The following is a 25,283-nucleotide window of genomic DNA, read 5'->3' as shown; positions in this document are numbered from 1 at the left end:
TTCATCCATCCTCTTTCATACGCTCTTCTCTCTCTCTCCCTCTATTCTCTACCTCTCCTCCCACGACGACACTGCCACTCACCGACTACCGACCACCTCTCCTCGCCTCTTGCTGTCCTTTCTTCTCTCAACCACCGACTCTCTTTTCTCACCCTCCTCCTTCGCTGATGCCCTGTCCCGTCGCCGCCGACAACGAAGCTGTTCTTTAACGAAGCTGTTCTTCATAAGGTAAAAAGCCCCAATAATAGATTTGAAGAAAGTTAGAAGGTTGTTAACAAGTTGAATTTGTTAAATTTTTCAAAAAATTTGTTGAATTTGTTAAAAAGCCCCAATAATAGATTCTTCAACGAATTTGCTAAATTTTTTTTTTTTGGTTATGTTCTTCAATTTTTATGTAGCTTTCAGCTTAATGTATTGGGCTTCCCAGTGATGGTATAGTTAACAATGATTTAATATTTCTGTTATTTTTCTTGGTTTGTATGACTTCAATTCCTGGTTTTCTGCTTGAAAGCTAGGTAAAAATTGTGCATTGCTGCCAATAAAATAGTGCACACAAGACCCATATTGTTAAAATTAATTGTTGCCATAATAATAAGATAAATGGGTAGCCCTGGATTGAACAATTGGCATAAGGTGCAACGGTTACAGAACCAATCCCTTGGAGTGGACCCACAGAATTTGATGTAATCAAGACCCACGAGCTCGAAAAGGTTTTCTTTCATTTGTCTATACACCACTATTCTATTGCTTGCATTAGTTGAGTGGATACCAAATTAACAAGTTGGGTATTCAGTAATTGGCAGTTGTGGGATTGCATGAGAGCCAAGAGGAAGCAGTTAGCAGGGAGGAAGTTAATAAATTTATTTTAAAAAGTTGAATTTGTTGAATTTGAATTTGTAGTTTAACTTTGTAATTTGAATTTGAATTTGTTAAAAGTTAAATTACAACAAGTTAAATTACAGAAAGTTAGAAAGTTAGAAGGTTGTTAACTGCTAAATTAACGAAGAAAGAAAGTTTGAAGAAAGTTAGAAAGTTAGAAGGTTGTCGCAGGAAAGTTAGAAGAAACACCATATGTTGTTAACTACTAAATTACAGAGAGAAGGTTGAGAAGCATTTGATTCTATGTGGGAAAAATATGAAACTTAGAGGAAATGGGTTATATTGGCATTCTGGAACTATTAGGAGTAATTTTAAACTTTATGACTTTAGAGATTTGAGTAAAAATTCAGGTAGTCCTCCAAAATTATAACTCACATACCCTTAGTTAGTTTCCTTTTATTTAATTTGTTCTTTATTACTTTCTAATTTTTCCTTGATACATTAAATTCATTTATAGAGTTCCAAAATACATTACTTTTTGAGTTAAAAGTAAGTATAATATACTTCTCTTCCAGGTTTAAGCTAAGTGATTAGATAAGACTGACGCTTTGCTTAAAATACCTATAGAATGTAATCTAAATGTAGACCAAGACTAAGATTAGGTTAATTTCCAAACATGCTATTCCAAGTTTGGTCTTACAATGCTCAATTTGGGTCTAAAGTGCCTCTCTAATAGTTATATCTGATACTTGAGATTGCATAAAACTTTCTTCATAAGGTAACAACATAGATTTGAAATAAAAAGCCCCAATTTAGATTCAGTTTAAATGGGCTTCATTTTTTAAATGGGTGTTTATTCTAGTTTGATTCCTGACATGGTTTTGATTTATGAAATGTTTGATTCTTTTATGGGAAATGGGTGCCAATTCATGAAATGGGTCCTAAATACTTTTGAGTTTTCTAAATATTGATTCTTTTTGTGTTTTTCTATTCTTTCGTTCTTTTTTTCTTTATTTGGGAGTGGGGATTGGTAAGCTATGATAAAAAATAAATATAGTTTCAGCATTGCCTATTACTTTTTTAAGACCCTGTAAACAATTGTCCCCTTACTGTATGTTGTTCATTTGTTGTTTTATCCATTGAATTTTATTGCATCAATTTAGTCTTATAGTTTATTTAGTTTAAATCAAAATTTTGTTTTTGTTGTGGCGGGGGGTTGGCTACTGCCCATGAGCTAACCAAATGGATTCAAAAGGGGGTTGATTTGATATTTTGCTTATGGTCATATATTGCTTAACAAATATTCCAAATTTATTTAAGGTTGGAAGCAAAATGAATTTGAATGGGTGTAGGTGAAGATTGAAGAAGATGATGGAGTGTTACATACACAAAACTGATGGGACTAAACTGATATAATAAATGGGTTTAGAGTTCCAAGAAGGAAGAGTTGAAAAAAATAAAACCCAAGAAAAATATGGATTGATTTTTGTAAATTAATGTTTTTATGAGTCATTACTTTGTATCTGTATTGACAATGTGTTGTGTTTGTTGGTAGTGTTTCCATTGGGTAACCTATTATTATTGTGCAACAATGTTTGTGTTTAGTTTGAATTGGATGGTCTATGAAAAACCTTTTATTAGTGTGACAATGCATGTATTTGTTTTGAATTGGGTAGTCTATTTTAATTTTCATATCTTTTCTGTATTTTATAGGTGGATGAAGACTAGAAGCAAATTGTAATATCGGCTCCCTTTTTACAGGTCTACATTATTTTAAGTTTTTTTCTTATCTCTCTAAAGATTTTGTATTTATTGTTGTGGGAGTTAAAATATTGCTAGAGATGTCTAAACTAAACGTGCACTTTGTGCATACTTTGTCTAAAATATTGAAAGAGTGGAAATCTCGAGTGAGCAACAAATTGTGCATACTTTGTTCAATTTGTTTGAAAATATATGATAACTAGCGTATGCCCGTGCCTAAAGGCATGGTGTAAATAATTTTAAGATTAAAATGTAGTTATAATTTATAAAGTTTGTGTCATTTTTTGTTAAAGATACTGAAAAAATATATTGAAATATTTTTCTTCTTAAAGAACTTATAACAATTTTGTTTGTATTACACGCTCTAGAAAACTCAAATAAAATAACAACTCTCCCTAATCTTAATGCAAATTAAGAAACTCACATATAAGATTTAAAGTTATATTGCATATCAAACTATAAAAGGCAGTAAAAAAAAGTGTAAACACTGAATAAAAAACAGAAATAAAGTTATACTGTCATACACCAAAAAGGTAGGTTAAAACTTTACAAAAAGTGGGTTAAAGCTTTACAAAAGATATGTCACTAACATGTCATACACCAAAAATTATATTCTCATACACCAAAAATATGTATGCTTTACAAAAGATGTGTCAATAACATGTCTTTAAATATGCGTTTGCCCAAACTTCCTCCTCATTACTTTCCAAAAAGTCTTTGTATCAACTTTTATGTATCCCCAATGAGGAATATGCACAACAATCTGGTAATTTGTGGAAACAAAAAAAAAATATAAATTAGTACATTTGTTGGAAATATACATGTAAAAATACTTTCAGATTGAAATTACCTTATTACATCCCCATCGAAGCAAGGTAGTCGTATTTCTCCTTTTAAGCTCCATGGATTTTTCGGTCCAATCCTACAAAAGTCCAAATTTCAAATTATTATTAAATTGAAATTTTTTAAAAAGTTATATAATCAACAAAAATAAATCTACGTGGTTACCTTCTAAAAAAACGTCATTTAATCTGCATAGAATACTACAGCAATACTTCAGGATAAACAATATTTGTAGTAGAATCCAAATTATCTTTCGGGAGGAGAATACTTATACGATCAAAGGATGTACATCTAGACAATGCCACATATAATTGCCCATGGCTAAACACTGGTATACGCAAATCAACCCCAACAAATTTCACAGATTGTCCTTGAGATTTATTAATGGTCAAGGCATATGCCAATCGGACTAGAAATTGACGTCTTGTCATTTGGAAAGGCATTTTTGAAGAAGATGGTGTCAAAGATATCCTTGGTATAAATGCCAAATTGCCAAACTTTTCTCCAGTTAAAATTTGAGCTTCAATTATGCGAGTGCCGCACCTAGTAACCATCAATCTTGTACCATTACATAGTCCATCTTTCGGTGCAATGTTTCTCAACAATATTATAGGACAACCCACTTTCAACTCTAACTTAAAAGTTGGCAACCCAGGAGGATCCAATGAATTTAAATATTCATTAGGATATCTATTTGTAATGGTAGGATCAATTTCATTATCTTCGGACATTTTATCTGCTGCAAGATAAGTATATAATCTCCCTGGAAAGATATTCAACGCAGTAGTATTAATGTCACTGACATCATCGTTACGCGCAGACAGAATTGTGCGTTCAGTTAAAAATGTTGAGGTTGACGTCTCTATCATATTCAATTGTGGATAAACTGTAGAGAGTAATTCATTCAAATCTTGACATTTGTGTATTGTTGATGGAAGGTTAACGATTTCTTGAGGATTAGTCCCAATCTAAAAAAAAATGAAATCAATAAAAAAGTAAGTGCAAACACTGTAACGCCCTCAAAAAAAAAAAAACATTAAACCCATCAATATAAACATACATTTATATACATAAGATCCACATTTCCTCAATTCATCAGAGTACTTCATTACAAAAGTATTACACGTTAACAACAAAAGTAAATGCCCTACGGGCTTACAGCTTTCCAAGTTAACACTTGGTTACAAAGAGAGTATTGACTCGGTTACACATTAAGCCCTTGGCATTGAATTTACATGTAACACATCAAACGGAGATAAGAGAACAAAAGTCTATCCGCCTCTAGCCTCCCAAGCTATGTCCTTGGAGGTGGCATGCTACCTGAACCTGAAATGATGTTCCCATATAGGGTGAGCCACAGCCCAGCAGAGATATACTAAACCAACTATGAACAATGATTAAAAGATTAGCAACTGATAGATGGTCGATACTTACACTTCCATGACAACCAAACCTATGTTACAATTCACTTTTCATTTCTTATTCAACTTTGAGCTTGAAAACAGGGTTCAGTACTCTGGCCAAAACATTTTGATGAGATTATAGTTCATCACTAGAACACCTTCGAAATTCACGGTGGATACCCATTTTGATGTTATATCAATAACACACAAACTACTTCCATACTTCACAAACGATGATGATATACATTTTAGTGTTATATCAAATCAACAGACTTTTCAATAGATAAGCATATGAGCTATATCACTACTACAACAGATAAGCATATGAGCTATATCAACATTCCAATAGATAAGCATATCACACATCAACAGATAAGCATATTAGTTGTATCCACACTTCATTAGACAAGCATATGAGCAGTATCTACACTTCACTAGACAAGCATATGAGCTGTATCTACATTTCACTAGACAAGCATATGAGCTGTATCTACGGAGTTCATCCCCCATCTCCTCCCAATCCTATCCGGTTTAGAGGTACATCCCCCATCTTCCCCTAAACTGCGGAGTACATCCCCCATCTCCTCCTCTACACAATGCATATAAACACAAAGGTTCTATACACAATATAACGTATGTAAACACAGAGTCACATATGCAATCAATCAATACATAAAGTTAATGTATTCTACCAACCGTCTACACATAATGCATATAAACACATTGGTCATATACACAATCACTCAATACATAAAGTTAATGTATTCTATCAACCGTCATACTCTATGACACATCTGATTGATTAGTTTTAGTTTGCCTAATCATCATGCATTGTCTACAACAATCAACACTACCCTCCACCGGTAGCCCAAAGCAATTATTTCTAAGCAGGAAATAAATGCACAAATGGATAATATATCAACATTTCAACTAGATGAGCAATAAAAGATTCATCTACACTCTTTAGTCACATACATTCCCAATTTTAACATTCTCAATTCAATTCCTCATTTTCTTCAATTAATCGTATGCATTAATTAATTAACCCAATTAGGGCAAATCACCATAGTTCACAAAACAACCCTAAGGTTCCATTTCCATCAATGTCCCAACATTAATCTCATTTCTCTATGCCTAACATGCATATAGGTTTATATATTTAAAACCCCAACTTTTGTAAAATTACACAAAGGCCCAAACTTTCTCAAAATTACCCAACAACCCCCAACATATCAAAATGCTAAAATTCAAAGACAAAGCTCATAAGATGGAGTAGGTTATCCCTACCTCGAATGATGGGGCTCAACGAAGGAGATGAAGAAACGGAAATGCTCCAAATCCCGAAATTTTCAGATTAGAAGATAGCCCTCGACGATCAACACAACTTTTGTAAAGGCCCAAGGTGAGAAAATAACTCCTACTAGATCAATCCTAAGAGAGAAGTTAGGGTTTTAGTGAGAGGAGCTCTCAAAATAGCTTTTTTGGAAAAGTAAGAGAGAGAAAGGATGTTGAAAAGTGAACAAAAAGGTGATTTCACGAACTGATATAAAACAGGTCCACTCGAGCATACAACACCCCGCTCGAGCGTCAGACACAGGTTCACGCTCGAGCGTCCCAAGATCCGCTCGAGCGCCGGATGCACTCTCCCAGAATTTGCTGCAGATGTCCAAAATGCTGAGAGAAGGAAATTCACGCTCGAGCGTCCCAACTGCCGCTCGAGCGGAAAGGCAACAACAAAAACCCGCTCGAGCGTCAAATCGCCGCTCGAGCGTAGAGACCAAAACCTGGGCAAAAATTCTAAGTTTTAAAACACAACCAACTTATTCCCAACTTGCCCAACACAACCCAAAACTCTAACACAACGAGTAAGGGATAGAAATGAGAATAAAACAACAATGAATCCACGGAACCGAGTCCGGATTACGGTTAAACAATAGCAGGGAATACCGGGATCGCTATAAACACAATTTATTAATTTAAAATAATCTATATAATACAGGTTAAAGTAGTGTTACCTCCATCAAGAAATTTGTAAAATTAGCATTTTCATGGCCTTCATGATTCAAGCGCATATTCAAATCCAAAGTCAAGATATATATATGCTTCCATAGAACAGAGTGTCTTAATGATGCATTCACAATTTGCTCACGAACTCCTTTGGGTATAACTGGTAAGATTTGTCGAAAGTCTCCTCCAAGAACAACAGTAATACCCCCAAATGGCTTTTCACTATCACAAATATCCCTCAATGTACGATCAACCGCCTCAACACAATGTCTATGTTGCATAGGAACTTCATCCCAAATTATGAGTTTTGTTTCTCTAAATAACTCAGCTTGTAATGATTGTTTGCTAAACCCACAAAGTGAATTTTCCAATACATCTAACGGAATGGAAAATGTAACGCCCTCAAAATAATAACATTAAACTAACCGCATTCCTTTCATTCATTAGAATTCCAAGACATAAGTATTACATGTTAACCTCATAACAAAATGCCCTACGGGCTTACAGCTTTCCAAGTTAACACTTGGTTACAACAAAGAGTTCTAACTCGTTTACACATTAAGCCCTTGGCTTGAAATTACATGTAATACATCAAAAGTAAAACGACAAAACTATGCCCGCCACTAGCCTCCCAGCTATGCCCTTGGAGGTGGCATGCTTCCTGTACCTGAAAATGATATTCCCATATAGGGTGAGCCACAGCCCAGTAGAAATACACTAAACCAACCATGGACAATGACTAAAACATTAGCAATTGATAGTTGGTCAACACTGATTCAATCACATAAATTACATATTTATGTCAACGACTTACAAGTCCCAATTACTTTTCATTTTCCCTTTTTCAACAGATAAGCATGCTAGCTCTATCATCATTTCCACAGATATGTATAAAAACTATATCTCACATTCAGATAAGCATAAAAGCTATATCCACATTCTCAACAGATATGTATATCAACAATATCCACAGATAAGCATACAAGCTGTATCCACACTTCACAAAGATAAGCATATGAGCTCTATCTTCACTTCTCTAGACAAGCATATGAGCTCTGTCTACGGAGTACATCCCCTATCTCCTCCAAATACCTATCCGGTTTAGAGGTCCATCCCCTATCTTCCCCTAAACCGCGGAGTACATCCCCTATCTCCTCCTCTACACATAACGTATATAAACACATTGGTTCTATATACAATCACACAATACAAACAATTAATGTATTCTAGCAACTGTCAAGTTCCATAACACATTCCATTGATTAGTTTCAGTTTGCCTAATCAACATACATTGTCTACAACAATCACGACTATCCTCCACCGATAGCCCAAAGCAGTTATTTCTAAAACAGAAAATAAATGCACAATTGGATATTCAATCAACATTTCATTTCCTCATTTCTCATCAATTAATTATCCCAATTAATTAAACAATGCAATTAGACCATTTTCCATAATTACCATTTCAACCCTTAGGTCCCATTTTCTTCAATGATTCAGCAATCATTCCATTTTTTTCATGCTAAACATGCATCTAGGTTTATTATGAATAAAACCCCAACTTTTGTATAATTGCACAAAAGCCCCAAACTTTCACAAAATTACCAAACCAAGCCCAACATCTCAAAATACCAAAATTTAAAGACAAAACCCATAGAGAGGAGTAGGTTATCCCTACCTTGAAGTTTTAGCCCAAAAGGAGATGAAGACTCCAAGATCAACTTGCTCCAAATCCAAACTTTTTCAGATTAAATCGAAGCTCTCAACGCCCTCTATCTTTTTAACAAAGGCCCTAGGCTAGATTCACACCCTAGGGAGATCAAATCTTAGAGAGAGTGCAAGTTTAGAGAGAGAGGGTGTCGGATTTAGGGTTTAATCAAAGAAAAGGACTGAAAAAGTGATGTTTTAGACGCTGCTGTCCGCTGATATAAAACACCCTCGCTCGAGCGAAGGATTGGTCGCTCGAGCGACCAGACACAGAAAACTCTCGCTCGAGCCAAGAAGTTCTCGATTGAGCGAAGAAAAACCCAGACCGCTCGAGCCACGAAAAGCTCGCTCGAGCCAGAAACTACAACTCTCAGGTCCAGAACCAGGTGCAACACAACGCTCGCTCGAGCGACAAACTCCTCGCTCGAGCGAAGGACCAAAAATCTGGGCAGCAACACTAGGCTCCCAAGCACAACCAACCTGTAACAAACCTGCCCAACACATCCCATAACTCAATATACAAAGTAAAGAGGATGCAAACTAGAAAATAAACAACTACCAACATTCACGGACACATGTCCGGATCATTGTACAACAAGGGTAAACCCGGGATCGCTATAGAAAATGTTGAATGTGCAGTGCGACCTCCTACCAGTAACAGTGATGCAATTCCAGACGAAGCCACCGTAACAACGATATGCCCAAGGCTACGACATTTTAATGCAATCGTATTGTATAGAAATGTTTTCCCTGTTCCTGCACCCCCATTCAGAAAGAAAACAGTTCCATTATTTTGGAAAACTGAAGAAGTGATTGTATTATAAGCATTTCGTTGTCCATTATTGAGACAATCAATAGTAATTTGTGGATCTGCATGTTGTGCCTCACTCTCCAGTTGTTGATGTTCAACTATCAATCGATTACCAACTACTGCACTCCAATTTGCGGTAGGTTGTGGCATGGGTGGGAAGTCAATTAAACTTTTGCCTGATTCATGAAGCATTTGATTCAAAAGATGGAGACCATAATCTTCAATTTGAGCCTCAGTTGGTTTAGAAATGACAAACAATGTACAAATCTTATGTGCAAGATCATCACATATATGCGTTGAAAATTGATTCCATAATGCACATGGATTTAGTGGAGAACACTGGGTGAGAATAATACTAAACAATCTCCTCAATTGATATCCAGTTTTTATGACTGCAGCCTCTTTCAAGCATTGTATCCATTCTTCATCATCTTCTAAAAGCCCCCTTGCAACACATGCTAATTTAAATGTATCATGCACAACATTATCGACCGTGCGTAAAGACTGAAACGACTTTGGTCCTTTGACAACGGTTAGTAACAAACGTAGATAAAATCTTTCGCCACAATTAGGGCTTGCAAAGTACATTCTACCAATTGCATATCCCCTTTCTCTTAATTTCCATCTCTTTTCTGACTTGAGCCAAACAAAATGTTGTTGAAATTCTTGATAAGTGAATGGACATTCATCTTCACTGGCAGCACAATATGCAAAGAAGCCAGTAAGAGTTGACATTTGTTGACCAGCTCTAGATTGAATCGTTTGTAATGACTCTTCTAGGTTAAAAACAACACGATGCATTCCAGGTAAATGAAGTGCCAATCGTACAACTGTTGGCATCTCTGCATGCAAAGGATGACCAAATATTCGCCAAGCAGCTTCTGGAGGTCCAATATACCTTGCATCGAGATATTGTTGAATCTCATTTATCATTCCTAACACCATCGTTGTACGATCATAACCCTTATAAATGTACTTATGTATGTACTTGACACATCTCATTCCGGCACAAACTTCCACATTTATATGACAGTTGAAAAGTTTTGAAAGATATGCATTGTATGGTACGACATCCCTGTTATCAACTTCTTGCCCTCTTACAGTATGTACTTGACCATTATTGCGACGACGATAGATAGGGTATCCATCTTGATCCATAGTTGTTGTTTCTGTGAAAGCTCGAGGGTATCTCTTAGTGCATCTACCATTTTCCATACATGGTGCTTGTGGATTTCGAGCACCACATGGTCCATGTACCATACAACATTTGATAGTTTCAAAAAGCATTGGATCGTCTTTTGGGTCTGGAAATTCTGCACACACCAATTTGTCTACTTGAGCACATGTCCGAATTTTGTCTGGACCCTTGAGAAATAAAAGTGCATGCATATGAGGGAGGCCTCGTTTTTGAAATTCAATTGTAAAAACATGTGCAACTTTATTTCCAAACACTTTATTTGTTTCTATCTCCTTCATCAAACATTTTCTCTTCAACTCAAAAACACGGGCAATTAAATCAGGACGATCAATAGGTTTTTGATATGGTAATAATGCTGAAGTAATTTCTGGCCAATTGGGATTTGCAGTCATGGTAAGAAAAATATCTGGGTGTTGGTTGTATCTTGTGATAGCCATTGAATCTTGAAAGATTTCAAACATATGTCTAGGACTACCAGTAAATGAAGATGCAAAACAAACCTTTGACCAATTTGTCCAGGTCGCACACAATCTGGATCCATATCTGACAACTCTTGGTAAAGCTCAGCTCGAAGTTTCCCTTGATTAAGCTTGTAATATGTCAATCGATTTTGCTCAGTTGCAGCCCAAGCATCTACCAAAAACTCTTGAAATAGTTTCCCACCTCGCAAAATTGTTGAATACTCTGTGGGTCGTTCAAACAAATGATAACTATAAAAATTCATTTGAGTAAGTCGATCAGTTGAAGGTCGATCATACTGAACATTCCACAATTTCAACTCAGGTTCCCATCCAAGCTCACCATATGGAAATAATAGAACATAATGTAATGGCAAGTATGCTGGGTGACATTCATTAATTTGCATCAACTCATTATTTCCTCGGAAATGTAAAATAATATCTCTCATTCCATTTACCTCTGTTCCATCACCTGGTATTACAATTGCAATCTCATCTGTAGTTGGTAGGTTATACCGACGTCGATCAGTTGTTGAACTGTAATGAAGATGAGCAGGTAGATTGTGTCCTGCCGAGTCTAATTGATGTAAAATGGCATGAGCCTGGCGATATTTATCTACAAATGCATTGACTTGCAACAAACTATCCTGAATAGTTTTGAGAACATCCCTTCTCAAGTTAGGATTTCTACGATTACGAATTTCTAAAGCTGAATAAGGGTCATAGATATACAGCTGAGCATAACTCGCATCCTGCCCTAGTTGTGGTTGTAGTGATCCTGTTCGATGTCGCAATTCTCCATGAATTGTGAATGATGTAGGGCCCCTTCCACGGAGTACTCTAGGATCCAATATAGCACCAAGACTCGTAAAAGCATTGGCTGCATTGTACACTCAAGTATAACTTCGAAAAGATTTTGATTGATCATTATTCCCATCATACAATGCCTGAAGTGGTGGAGGGGGTGTAATAAGTAAAGGTAGCCTAATCTTTCCTTCCAAACAGCAAGTTCCGAATAAGGGACGCTTTATAGATGATTTTGTCAATTTTTCATCCATCCAATGTAAGGCTGAACAATAAGGACATAATACATCCATCTTGCCAAGATAATGGCGGCAAGAATCTTTGTGTGCCCGGGCCTCAATTGATATACTCGTAGGCAAATCTTCTAATTCATCATCAGTACATAGATCTTGTTGAAAAAATCGATTTATAGGAGTAGACCTACGAATATTTGTGTATAAATAAGATTTTGTAAAACAAAACGGTATGAGTAAAAGTATATATTTCAAGATTAGACATAGTAGTTTACCGATTCCTTTGTGAATTTGAAGATGTGCTTGGCATAGAAAACGAACATGTAGAATGATGGGTAACCATTGATCGTTTTTGTGCCGACTGAGAATCTTCAGTTATTGTTTCCCACTCCAAGTGAGTGCGATCGCGACGAATTGGTGTTAAAGAATGTTGTCTTAGTTGAACACATTCTTCTAATCCCTCTTGCTCTCGTTGCAAGCATTGAAATTCAATTTTTTCACGCTCTCGCCGTGCCCGTTGGGCCAATGCAGCTTTTGATATTACATTATCATTTTGTGCCTAAAAAGAAAATTTTTTATCATTGAAGCAAAAGATGTGAATATTTTATGCTTAAAATGAAACTATCTTCTTATTTCTTCCTTTTCTCTTAATTTTGTTTTCTATTTTATTTGTTTTATACCTTTAATAGTGTTATCTTTATTTTTATTTTTTTCTTATTTCTTCCCTTTCTATCTTCTTATTTCTCCCTTTTCCCTTTCCCTTTCCCTTTCCCTTTCTTTGTTTTCTATTTTATATATTAAATAAGAATTAAAAACCTATCTTAGTTAGTTTCTCCTTTCTTTATATATATTTTTTTTATTTCTTCGTTTCTTTTTTCCTATTTTCTTTATATACGTAGCAACTTATGGACGGTACATTATAAATGCACATGTATCCATGCAAAATGAGAATAAATAAATTTGAAAGACACATACAAATAATAGCAAGTTACAGGAAAACATATTACAATCATTCTACAAAAACAACATAATACAATAAATTCATTTTATACACTCATATATTTTAACTATTCAAAATTTTGATTAGTTTTGCATCATATTTTTAAAAAAGAATATATACCACATGACATGTATTTGTCATTCTCTTGCCGGAAGGAGCCATCTTTTCTTTTCCTTTAGACATCGGGTTGACATTTTCTTTATCTTTTGCCTAACAAATATAAATAAAATATTGAAAAGATTAAAAAAATCTTATATAAATAAAATAAATATAATGTTTGACTTGATTTTGTACTTACCACACGAACACGGATAACATTAAGGTCGTGCTCATCACGGATGACCACACCAACATTTCTACATGGAGTTGTAGGAGGAGGCCTACAGAAATAGATTGTGAAAAAATTAAAATCTATATAATAAAGTGGTAATAGTAAGAGTAAAAAATTCAAGATTGTCTTGGGTAAAAAATTCTTTTTATTTTTACCAATTTGGTGTTAAAGAAGGTTGTCTTGGGTTAATACATTCCTTCGATCTTTCTCTTTCTCGTTCTCGTCGCAGGCGTTGTCCCAATTGGTATGCAGAACATGGCTTTTGATTTTTTTCACGTTCTCGCCGTGCACGTTGGGCCAATGCAGCTTTTGATAACACATTATCATTGTGTGCCTAAAATAAGAATATTATAAAAGAAGGTGCATCAAATGTGAATATTAACTAACTTGCTTCCCTTTCATCATGTATTTTTTCTTCCTTTTAACTAACTTTTTCTCTTCACTCGGTTAAGTTGTTAGTCATATAAGAACCAATGCATGTATTTATGAAATTTAAAAAGGAAGGGAAAAATAATTTGAAAACACATTAAGCACACAAAACTGCAAACTCACTATGCACGCACTTATTGGTTTTAAGACACTACCCATCTCTTTACAAAATGTACGTTAAAAAGGTAAATATTAGATCATTGGGTACATAAAATATGAATATTAGCGTGTAATGTCTTGTACTTTCCTTTTCTCTCTTCTTGTTGTTTCTGTTATATTAAAATACATTTTTGTCTTTTTCTTCTTTCCTTAAGAACTTCTTATAAGAAAAATAAAAATTAAAAAAAAATTATATTTTGTAGTTTCCTTTTCATCACATATTTGTTCTTCTTCTTATTTTCCTTTTTCGTTTTCTTCTATTATATTTTTATTATGCTATGTTGTAGATACAACATATTGTACAAATGCAACATATTTTTATCATACAAATAGACAAGCATATTAAAAATTCAAATGAATGTTCATACAAATGCATTAGCATGTTGTACAAAGAATTGACACTACGCAATAAAAAGAATTGAATAAATTTTTGAAAAACATGCTTCAGAAAATACATGCATTGGTTTAACATGCTTCAGAAAAACATTTCACATTCAATAAAAAGAATTGAATAAATTTTTGAAAAAGAAACTTTTGAAAAATGTACATAAAAAATAGTATATGACACTACGCAATTCCTAAAAAAATCTATATAATATTCGAAAAAGAAACTTTTAAAAATTGTTGAGAAACCATACCATGGGATGTGCATTTTCCTTTCCTTTGCCATAAGGAATAGCTTTTTTTGTTTCATTTAATATTGCTTTGTCTTTTTCCTTTGCCTTTGCCTGTAAAAAATAAGTAGAATATATTTATAAATTATTTTTAAAATGATAAAAAAATACATGTCCAATGTTTAAGTGACTTTTATGCTTACCTCATGAATGCGAATAGTATTAAGGTCACGCTCATCGCAAATAACAACATTAACATTTCTTTCTTGAAGAAATCGAACCTATACATACAAAAACTTTAGAGTAATAAATAAAACTTCATACACATAAATAAGAAAATTAGTAAAGGGAGGAGATATTACGGTTCGGTGTAAGTCCCTATCCACCTATAAAGCATAAGGAAAAAAAATAATTAGAATAGTGATGTTGTCCATAACTGTTGTACTTAAATTTATTAGAGAGGTACTTAAATTTATATTAAGAGAAAAAAGAAGAAAAAAAACTTACTTAACCAAAAATAGTGATATTGTTCATAACTGTTGTACTTCAACCTAAAAATTTTAGACACAAAGAAACAAAAAATTAGCAATAATAAAAGTTAACATGGATTTCATTGGCAATGAAATGTTATTTCCAAATATGTTGCTACCAAATCGAATAATAAAATTCAAAATTTTATTTAAATAAATAACTGCCATGAATAGAAAACACTTAACGGGTTACAATCAAGAGGAAAAAAAAATAAAAATAATAGCAAAATTAGAAGGGTACAATTTAGAAAAAGGTACGTGCCTTCTCTATTTAGAAAAATAAAAATACTCGGTGAATTTAGAAGGGTACAATAAGAGCAAAAATAAAATTAAACTTCTAAGAAAAAGAAAAAGGTCAACAGATACCAGAGGCACGTGCCTTCTCTATTTAGAAGGGTACAATTTTTTTTAAAAAAAATTTTATAACAAAATGTTAATACATTTGTTTGGGTTAAGTTAAAAACTCGGTGAATTTGATTCAAAACAAAAATCCTTATGATAAATACTTGTGTTAAGTTAAATACTTGTAAGTTCAATATAGATTTTTTTTTATGAAGACAACTAAAGTAATACGCACACACATAAGGATTGACCAAAATTATATTCCCTTAAAAAGGTGCAAAAAAAAAAAAACATAGAATGTTAAATGAAAAATAGAATATTACACATAGAACATTCTATGTTGTGTTCATGAAGAATATTATGTTGAGTTTATACCAACATAGAATACTATACTCCCATAAAACGGTGCCAAAAAAAAATAAAATAAAATAAACTCTCTCGCCATATTACACATAAATGTTAAAATGCCAAGTCTTTCAAATTTTTCTTTTAATTAGGAACTCTAGATATTCACAAAAAAATTAAATGAAAAATATTTATCATCTATACATTAGAATTACACAGCAAATAAATATTACATTTGAATGGTACAACTAAATAAATATATTACACAGCAAATAAAATGTTAAATAAAATTTTCTAAGTGTCAGTTTAATTTTTTTGTTGCAGGAAGATCAATTAAATAAATCACCCTTACTTTCTTTTTAAATAGCTCCAAACGAACAGTCCGTTCCCCCTCCCCCTCTCTCTCTCTCTACATTCTTTGCGAAACCCATAATCAAACTCACATTTTCTGAGTCAAACCAGCATTTAGAATAGATGTTTTTTAACAGTCACATTAAAATGATAAATTAAAAATGGAGCACAATAAAATGGTCTAAATTTGAACTTTTCTCTTTGTTAACTGACTTCAATTTTATAAAGATGAAATTAAAACCAAAATCACACAACAAATATATTACATTTGAATGGTACAACCAAATAAATATATTACACAGCAAATAAAATGTGAAATAATTTTTTTTGAGTGTGAGTTTAATTTTTTTGTTACAGGAAGATCAACTAAATAAATCACCCTTAATTTTTTTTTTAAATAGCTCCAAACAAATAGTTCCTTGCCGTAATAACCTATCTCTATATCTATCTCTCTCCCTCTCCCTCTCCCTCTCTCTCTCTCCCTACATTCTTTGAGAAACCCATAATCAAACTCACATTTTCTGAGTCAACCTAGCATTTAGAATAGATGTTTTTTAACAATCACATTAAAATGATAAATTAAAACTCGAGCACAATAATTGTCCGAATTTGAACTTTTATCTTTCTTAACTGACTTCAATTTTATAGAGATGAAATTAAAACCAAAATTAAAACCCATTATAATCATAAATATTTTGAAGTTCACCATTTATGACTTGGAAACTCCAAACATAAATTTATGCCAAAAAAAAAAAAATCACCACATAAGAAAGCCATTTTATAAGCAATAAAGTAATACACATATATGCATTGACCAGAATTTTTGAAATGCAACATATTCAATTATACTCCCTTAAAAAGGTGGAAAAAAAAAAAGAAGGAACATCTACTCTCTTGCCATATTACACATCAATGTTAAAATGCCAAGTCTTTTTAGAATGGTACAATTTTTTTTTTTTTTTTACATTTGAATGGTACAATTTTTTTTTTATAACAAAATATTAAATGCTTGTGTTAAGTTAAATACTTGTAAGTTTAATACATTTTTTTTTCATGAACACAACTAAAGTAATACACACATATATACATTTATCAAAATTTTTTGAAATACAACATAGAATACTATACTAAACATAAACTCTCTTGCCATATTACACATAAATATTAAAATGCCAAGTCTTTCAAATTTTTCTTTTAATTAGGAATTCTAGATATTAAAAAAAATATATATGCAAAAAACAGTCTCTTTCTTTTTATAATCACACAACAAATATACTACATTTGAATGGTACAAATTTCTGCTTAATAGTTCAAATAATTGACAGTAATTCTTTGATGAAAAAATAATTTCTGCTTAATGTTTTTTTTTTGATTAAAAAAATTGGCAATAATTCTGATTAAAAATTGACAGAAATTTGGAGATGAGAGACATTTCCTCAATGTTTCATAGGTCTGAGAGAAATTTGGTTCACAATAATTATGCTCAATGTTTAATCAAAATTGACAGAAGGTACGATGTAAATAATTTTAAGATTAAAATGCAGTTATATAAAATATATTTATTTATTTTTTCTTAAAAAACTTGTAACATTTTTGCTTGTATTACATGCTGTACAAAACTCAAATAAAATAACAACTCTCCCTAATGTTAATGCAAATTAAGAAATAAACATATAAGATTTATAATGTTCACCAATATTGCAAATCAAAATATAAGAGCAAGTAAAAAAAAAATTATAAACACTGACAGAAACTAAAGCTATTGTATACTAAATCTATATACTAAAGCACATCAGTATAATGTAGGCATTCAACTCATCTTGGTAATGAAAAAAAGAAAAGAAGCAGAAATATGTGATATTCTACCAAATTGCTATCAAAATGCTAGCACATATTATGTCTATGATACCAAGAACCCTTTTATTTACTCTCCATTTGATACTGTCAAGTGTATTAAGGGCCTGAAATGCAGAAAAATTTGTAGAGTAATTCCAATTTCAAGTGTAAACATAACAAATTGGTTAGACCAACTCCCCGAAGCTATTTGAAATGAAAATCATCCAAAAGCACACAACCCATTTAAAAAATAAAACCCATCAAGTATTAATTCAAATTCAAAACCTTTTAAAAAATTAAATCCATTTAAGAAACATAATGTTAAGATTAAATTGGATAAATTACATTTTAATCTAGATTATAAATTACATTAAACTGGATAAATCTATTATTGCAGATTAATCTATCTATTATTGTAAAACATTTACAAATGATAATATTAATTTTTTTTTAAATAAATCGTAAACTAAAAGCAAATTGAATAATTTAATTCCCAATGGAAGGCAATTTTCTATGAACAACAGCTGATTAAAAAAAATAAATCAAATAGATCTTTGTGTAAGATCTATGTGTAAAATCAAATAGAGAGAGGAGCACTAAAGATCTTTGCAATTTTCTTATTTGTATAATCAATTTTACTCCCCAAAATTACTATATGTGAGAGAAAGATTTCAGTCACCACTATTACAATGAGCACACAACAGGTTCTAATTTCTTATTTGAAGTCCTTTGCTGTTCTAATTTTACGTGCACTGAACATATAATGAGCTAAATTTATAGCTAGCTAATTTCTTATTTCAAGCATCTCCTTAAATATAGCTAGCTATGAGACCTAGGATGGTTTTGAGTGGATACTATCATGAGCTAAATTTATATTAAAGAACTGGTAGTTTTGGGTCCAAAATATAAAAATACCATATGGAGGTGGAGTGTGATCATAGAAAGGGAAAACATTATGGAGTAAACAAACAAATCAAATTAAGTAAACAAACAAATCAAATTTTTTAAAACTGAATTTATGCACAATTTGTATACAGAATCTTTTTATATAATACACCTAATATTTTCTTAGTTGATGATTCAAATTATTATTATTATTATTATTATTATTATTATTAGTGAATAAAGATCAAATACACCCATATTGTAATAAAGATCAAATCACATGGTGCATTGTAGCTAAGGGGCTGGGTGACTCATCATGTTTATTACCTACATGATTCTCTCGGTAAATTAACAAATCTTGGGAAATTAATAAAAAATAACACACATTAATGATTATTTTTTCTCTCTCAATTTACTTAACAATGGTGAGACCCTAGACTATTTTAAAAAGATAATTAAAAGTCATCTTTTAACTTTTAATGCGTTTTGAATCATATAATCTCTCACAACATAAAAATAAAAAATATTGTCAAATGTCATAAAAAATGTCATATTTTTTCAAAAACAACATAAAAATAAAAAATAAAAAATGAAAATCTAACTTTTAATCATCTTCTCAAAAGAACTCTTTATTACTTGATTAAGAACTTTCCATAAATATTGTCAAATGTCATTTTGAAACCACTGAATAAGGGCCTTTGGGTTTTTCAAGCTCACTAAAAGAGTTGTCCTCCAACTTCTGAATCTTTTGGATGGTGAATATCAAAGTAAAAGGAAAGCATTTGAGTAACCAAAAAAAATAAGCAGGTGTAACGCTGGATAAATCTAACGTACTTATTTCACTAATCCCTCAAACTTATTTCAAAATACATAAATATCAAAACCGAAATCATACAAACCCATTTCAAAATCAAAACCAAAATCATTCAAACCCATTTCAAAATCAAAATTAAAACTGAAACCATGTCATTGGTATTTATGGTGGATTGATCAGCCAAAATTCTGCAGAAATCATATGGAGAATTCATATGCAGAATTCTTCTTCAGTTTTATTCAATAGCAAAGCAATATATATTAGTTGGCTCAATATCAAAGCAAAAGTCAAACGTTACCAAAGCAATAACAAAAGAAAAACAAAAAGAACCAAAGTAATAAACTAACCGAGCAGCCGAAGTGAATAGCCGAGCAGCCAAAGTGATGAAGGCAAAAGCTCTGATGAAGGCAAAAAAAATTCAAGAAGAAGAACAATTACCCGAAGAAGAAAAATTCAAGAAGAATACTAAAGTCATGTTTTCAATAACTCTATTGAACCCAGCAATATCATGTTTTCAACACTAAATAATATCATGTTTTCAAAACTCTATTAAAGTCATGTTTTCAAATATCATGTTTTCAAATAATATCATGTTATTGAAATTCTGAAATTAACATGAGATAACACATGAGTTATTGAAATTCTAAAATTAACATGAGTTATTAACATGATTTATTAATTGTCCATGAGTTATTGAAATTCAATTTCCTTTATTTTAGCATGAGTTATTAACATGAGTGATTTAACAGGAAATCAACACCTTACACACCATGTATCGAGCAACAATTGTATAAATACCCTTAACACTAATTACACACCATCTTGAAGAGAAAAATCTACAGATGATGGTTAGTTTGTTACAAAACAATTACTTACCAAGTCAACGTGTATTGTTTTATTCATTGTTTAATTACTAATTTTATTATTGGTGCTTTTTTGCACTTGCATTGTGAAAGGAAAGCACAAAATAAACTCACTTGTAAAAATAATTGAACAATTTAGCAAATATAATAAACGTATGTTCATCCAACTTCAAAGTGGAAAAAAAAAAGAACACTTGTTATATGCCAGCCCACCAAAGTGGCTCATACACTATACTTTTATATCTATACTTCTATCCTATCTATCTATCTATCTATGGTATGAACACTTTTGTCACAATTTTTCTCACTTCTAAACTGTCCTTCTATAACTGTAATTGTCAAATTCAAACAAACCTATGAATTCTTTTAATATTTTATATATATGGGAAACCATCTAACCTAATACCAGTGGTGATAGACTCAGATAACACACAATCAATCAGTAAAGAAACATAGATGGGTCATCAAAATCACCATTACACTTACAAAGTGGACAACACTTTCTTGACAGAACATAAATATAATACCATAGATAGATAGATATAATACCAGTGGTCAACACTTTCCTATTTTTTTTTCATGGCATGCTAAACAATAATGACTAATTAATCTATCTATGGAAAAGAATGGAAAAGAATAAGCAAAGTGATGATCAACACTTTCCAGAGCAAAGTGATGATCTAACATAAATATGACAGAACATAAATATGACAGAGCAAAGTGATGATCAACACTTTCCAGATTTTCAAATTATATATAAAATTAAAATAGACAGAACATAAATATAATCTATATAAAATTACACACAATAATTACACACAATAATTACACACAAAATTGTTATATATAAAATTCTGAAACACAGATTTTCAAAAATAAAATCTGCATTTTAGTAAATAAACTCTGCATTTCCATACAAATTTTCCACACAAATAAACTCTGGATTTTAGTATATAAACACAAATTTTCCACTCAAATTGTTATTAAATAAACTTTGAGAATTTGCTAATTTACTGCCCTTTTGTTTGGCAGATTTGGTGGGATGTTCAGGGTGCTTTACCAAGTTTGGTGGATCAACTATTGGTTTGGTGGGTTGGAGGGATGATGAAGAAGATGGAGTGGAAGATCTGGAGCTGCAAAATGAATGAGCTGCAAATCCAAATCTGAGTGAGCTTTGTGAGTTGATTAAGATTAGGATTGCTTTGTGGATGAGTGCTTTGCTTTCCGTTAGTTGTACTGTGGTCTGTTCCGTTATTTTCATTCTAAGACAAATCAGGAAGTGCTTGGGGAATTGGCAAATAGTTAAGATAAATCAGGTAAACTCTGAAACACAGATTTTCAATATAAAATCTATATTGAATCAGATTTTCAAATCTATAAACTCTAATTAATAACATTTATCTAAAAATCTGTAGTTATAATTTTAAACTCTGATTTTTTAAATAGTATTTGATGATAATGCAAACTATATATTTAATAGTATTTTTTAATAGAACCTACAAACTATATATACAAACTATTAGAACCTACATGACCTATTTATCGCAAGCAACGCTCCATGTAACGCCCTCAAAAATAAACCCATTATATATATCATCGACATGCATTATTTAAAGAAAACACTTTAATAATTCATTATAATATCCATCAGAGTCTTACTAAACAAAAGCATTACATGTAACATCAAAGTAAATGCCCTACCGGCTTACATCTTTCCAAGCCAACACTTGGACACAAAGTATGAGTTCTAACTCAAATATAAATAAAGCCCTAGGCTTGTGTGTTTACATGTACTAACAATGAAAAACAAATAACTAAAATAGTCTTCAAAATCCAAGTCCTTCCAAGCTAAGTCCTTGGAGGTAGCTTATCACCTGAACCTGAAAATGATGTTCCCATAAAGGGTGAGCCACAGCCCAGTAGAAATATACTAAACCACATATAAGCAATGAATAAAGCAATAGCATTCAACAGATGGTTAACCAAGGTAATCAATTACTTCATTTTACAGTCTCATGACACTATTGTCTAAGACACGTTTTACTTTCCAATTTTATCAACATGGCTCAGAACCTGGCCAAACTTACAACAGTGAATTACATATATCATATTCACATCCTTCCAATATCAACAAACAAATGAGACTCAAGCTCAAATCAAAACACTTCATACTTCCAGATTGATACACATTTTAGTGCTGTATCAATAAAACACTTCTATATAAATAAGAACACATAAAAGTGATGCTAATGGAGTCCATCCCCTATCTCCTCCCAAACAAAATCCGGTTTAGAGGTCCATCCCCTATCTTCCCCTAAACCGTGGAGTACATCCCCTATCTTCTCCCACACAAAACAATGTATGCAAATGCAATGCTCAATCAATACACATATTTTCTGTATCAATGCAATAGTCAAAATTAATGACTTAACCAATGTGATTAGTTTCAGTTATTCCTAATCCACATGCAATGTCTACAACAATCACGACTATCCTCCACCGATAGCCCAAAACAGTTATTTCTAAACTGAAAATAACTATGTCAACAATTCAATAGACAAATGATTCAAATTATCCAACTACGCCATTTAATCCATAAATTCCCCAATTCCATGAATTTAACCATCTTTTCCCAATTCCATGAATTAATTATACAAATTAATTTAATAATACAACTAGGGTTTTTCCCAAAATTTTCCAAAGTATCCCCAACATATCAAAATACCAAAACTTAGAACAAAACCTATAAAATGGAGTAGGAAATCCCTACCTCGAAGAAAACAACCCAAATGGTGAAGACAGAGATGAGTGCCCAAATACCAATGTGCTCCAAACAACCAACAATTCAGATTAAAACGAAGCCCTCGACTCACACACTCTTTTTAATGAAGGATCTAGGGTAGAAACACACCCTAAGTAGATCAATCCTAAGAGAGAAGGTGTGTATAGGGAGAGAAAACTCGTAACTAGGGTTTTGGAATATGAAAGTGTATGAAAAACAGATCTGAAACACGCTGCTGCCTATTTAAACCTGACAGCCTCGCTCGAGCGAAGACTTGGTCGCTCGAGCGACCAGACACAGAGAAGCTACGCTCGAGCCAAGGAAGCCTTGCTCGAGCCAACAACCCAAAAGCTCGCTCGAGCGAAAGAAAACTCGATCGAGCGAAGAACTCAAACCCTCAGGTCTGTAACCAGACACACGCTCGAGCGAAGGAACTATCGCTCGAGCGAAGAACGAACTAACACGCTCGAGCGAAGAAAAGCTCGCTCGAGCCAAGAATGCACAGCTACAGGTCCAAATCAGACGCAACCTCTCGCTCGAGCTACCAAACCCCGGCTCGAGCGAAGAACCGAAAATAACAGCTCGCTCGAGCGACAAACTCCTCGCTCGAGCGAAGATCCAAAATTCTGGACAGCAACACTTGGTTTCTAAACCCAACCAACCTGAAACAAACCTGCCCAACACATCCTATAAGTCCAAATGAGCAAATAAGGGACAACAACAACAATTATACAATGACAGAATCTATGGAACCTAAGTCCGGATACAATAATCAAATGGGAGAAGACCGGGGTCGCTATACTCCACAATCATAATGCAAAATTTAAAAGTAAATATATAAAAATTTCAATAATTTAACAATTATATATTTCACTAATACAAACTAAATAATTCAATTTAAAAGCAATATTCAAATATAAAGTTTAGAGAAATTCTATTCATCACTATTTTTTTCACTACTTTGTTTCACTTCTTAACTATATTGATACAATCAAAGTCATGTACATGTGCAGGATCCATATCTATTGTAGTTATTAATTAGAGTCTATAAATCTAATTCCAGAAGGCACAGTTAAAATATTTAACAAATTAAGATAAATCAGGTAGTTATAATTTCCAGAATTTATCAGCACAGTGCAAAAGTCAATGTTGATGATCACAGTGCTGATGCTCATGAATCAATTTTTCAGAATGATGAATCAATGTTTTAACAGTGCAAAAATGAAACATTGATTTTATCATCTGATGAATCAATGTTTCATTTTGGTCAGAGATCACAGCATTCAATGTTTCATTTTTCAGAATTTAACATTGATTTTTGCACTGTGATAACAAAACATCTATCAAAAACATGAAATCTCCAGGTCAAAAACAAAAACATGAAATCAAAAACAAAAAACTAAAACAGAACCCTAAAATAACAAAACATCTATGAAATTAAGATAAATCTAATTATAACAAAACATCTATCAATCAGTTAAAATCTATAAACAATCTGAAACACAATCAGTTAAAATTATGACTACAGATTTTCAGATAAATCAGGTAAACTCAGTAATGGTGAATGAATGCTATGGTTTAAGTCTGGTGCTCTATTTAGTTCTGTATGAAATTGAGAAGGTAAACTTTCTTAAACCATAGCACTTTCTTAAAACAGGGCACTTTCTTAAAACAGGAAACAGTGAGAGTGAACTAACCCAGCAGCCAATAAGCAAAGTGATGATCTAACCCAGTTGGCAAAGTGATGTCGAGCCGGAGTGATGAACTAACCCAGCAGCCGATAAACTAACCCAGTGCCAAAGTGATGAACTAACCCAGCAGCCGAAGTGATGTCGAGCCGGAGTGAACAATGGTGAGAGTGGAACGGTGTAAGCTCTGATGAAGGCTCTGTGTAAGCTCTGATGAAGACTCTAATGAAGGCTGTGTGTAAGCTCTGATTTGAACAACGGTGTAAGCTC

The 25,283-nt window shown here is 32.7% G+C and overlaps 2 long non-coding RNA genes across 2 annotated transcripts; both read right to left on the bottom strand.

The window, feature by feature from the left end:
- Positions 1-3,234: 3,234 nt before the first annotated feature.
- Positions 3,235-25,258, bottom strand: LOC145790510 (uncharacterized). Its single transcript, XR_014329284.1, has 4 exons — positions 25,023-25,258; positions 20,028-20,078; positions 3,431-3,502; positions 3,235-3,343 (listed from the first exon to the last, which is right to left on the bottom strand). It is a non-coding gene; the product is annotated as an uncharacterized LOC145790510 (long non-coding RNA).
- LOC145790060 (uncharacterized) lies at positions 13,339-14,655 on the bottom strand. Its single transcript, XR_014328698.1, has 3 exons — positions 14,602-14,655; positions 13,531-13,709; positions 13,339-13,424 (listed from the first exon to the last, which is right to left on the bottom strand). It is a non-coding gene; the product is annotated as an uncharacterized LOC145790060 (long non-coding RNA).
- Positions 25,259-25,283: the final 25 nt, after the last annotated feature.

This window comes from Camellia sinensis, chromosome 5, assembly GCF_055761805.1.
Source record: "Camellia sinensis isolate YWXY chromosome 5, ASM5576180v1, whole genome shotgun sequence".
Lineage (NCBI taxonomy): Eukaryota > Viridiplantae > Streptophyta > Magnoliopsida > Ericales > Theaceae > Camellia > Camellia sinensis.
This window is presented reverse-complemented; position numbering and strand designations above follow the sequence as displayed.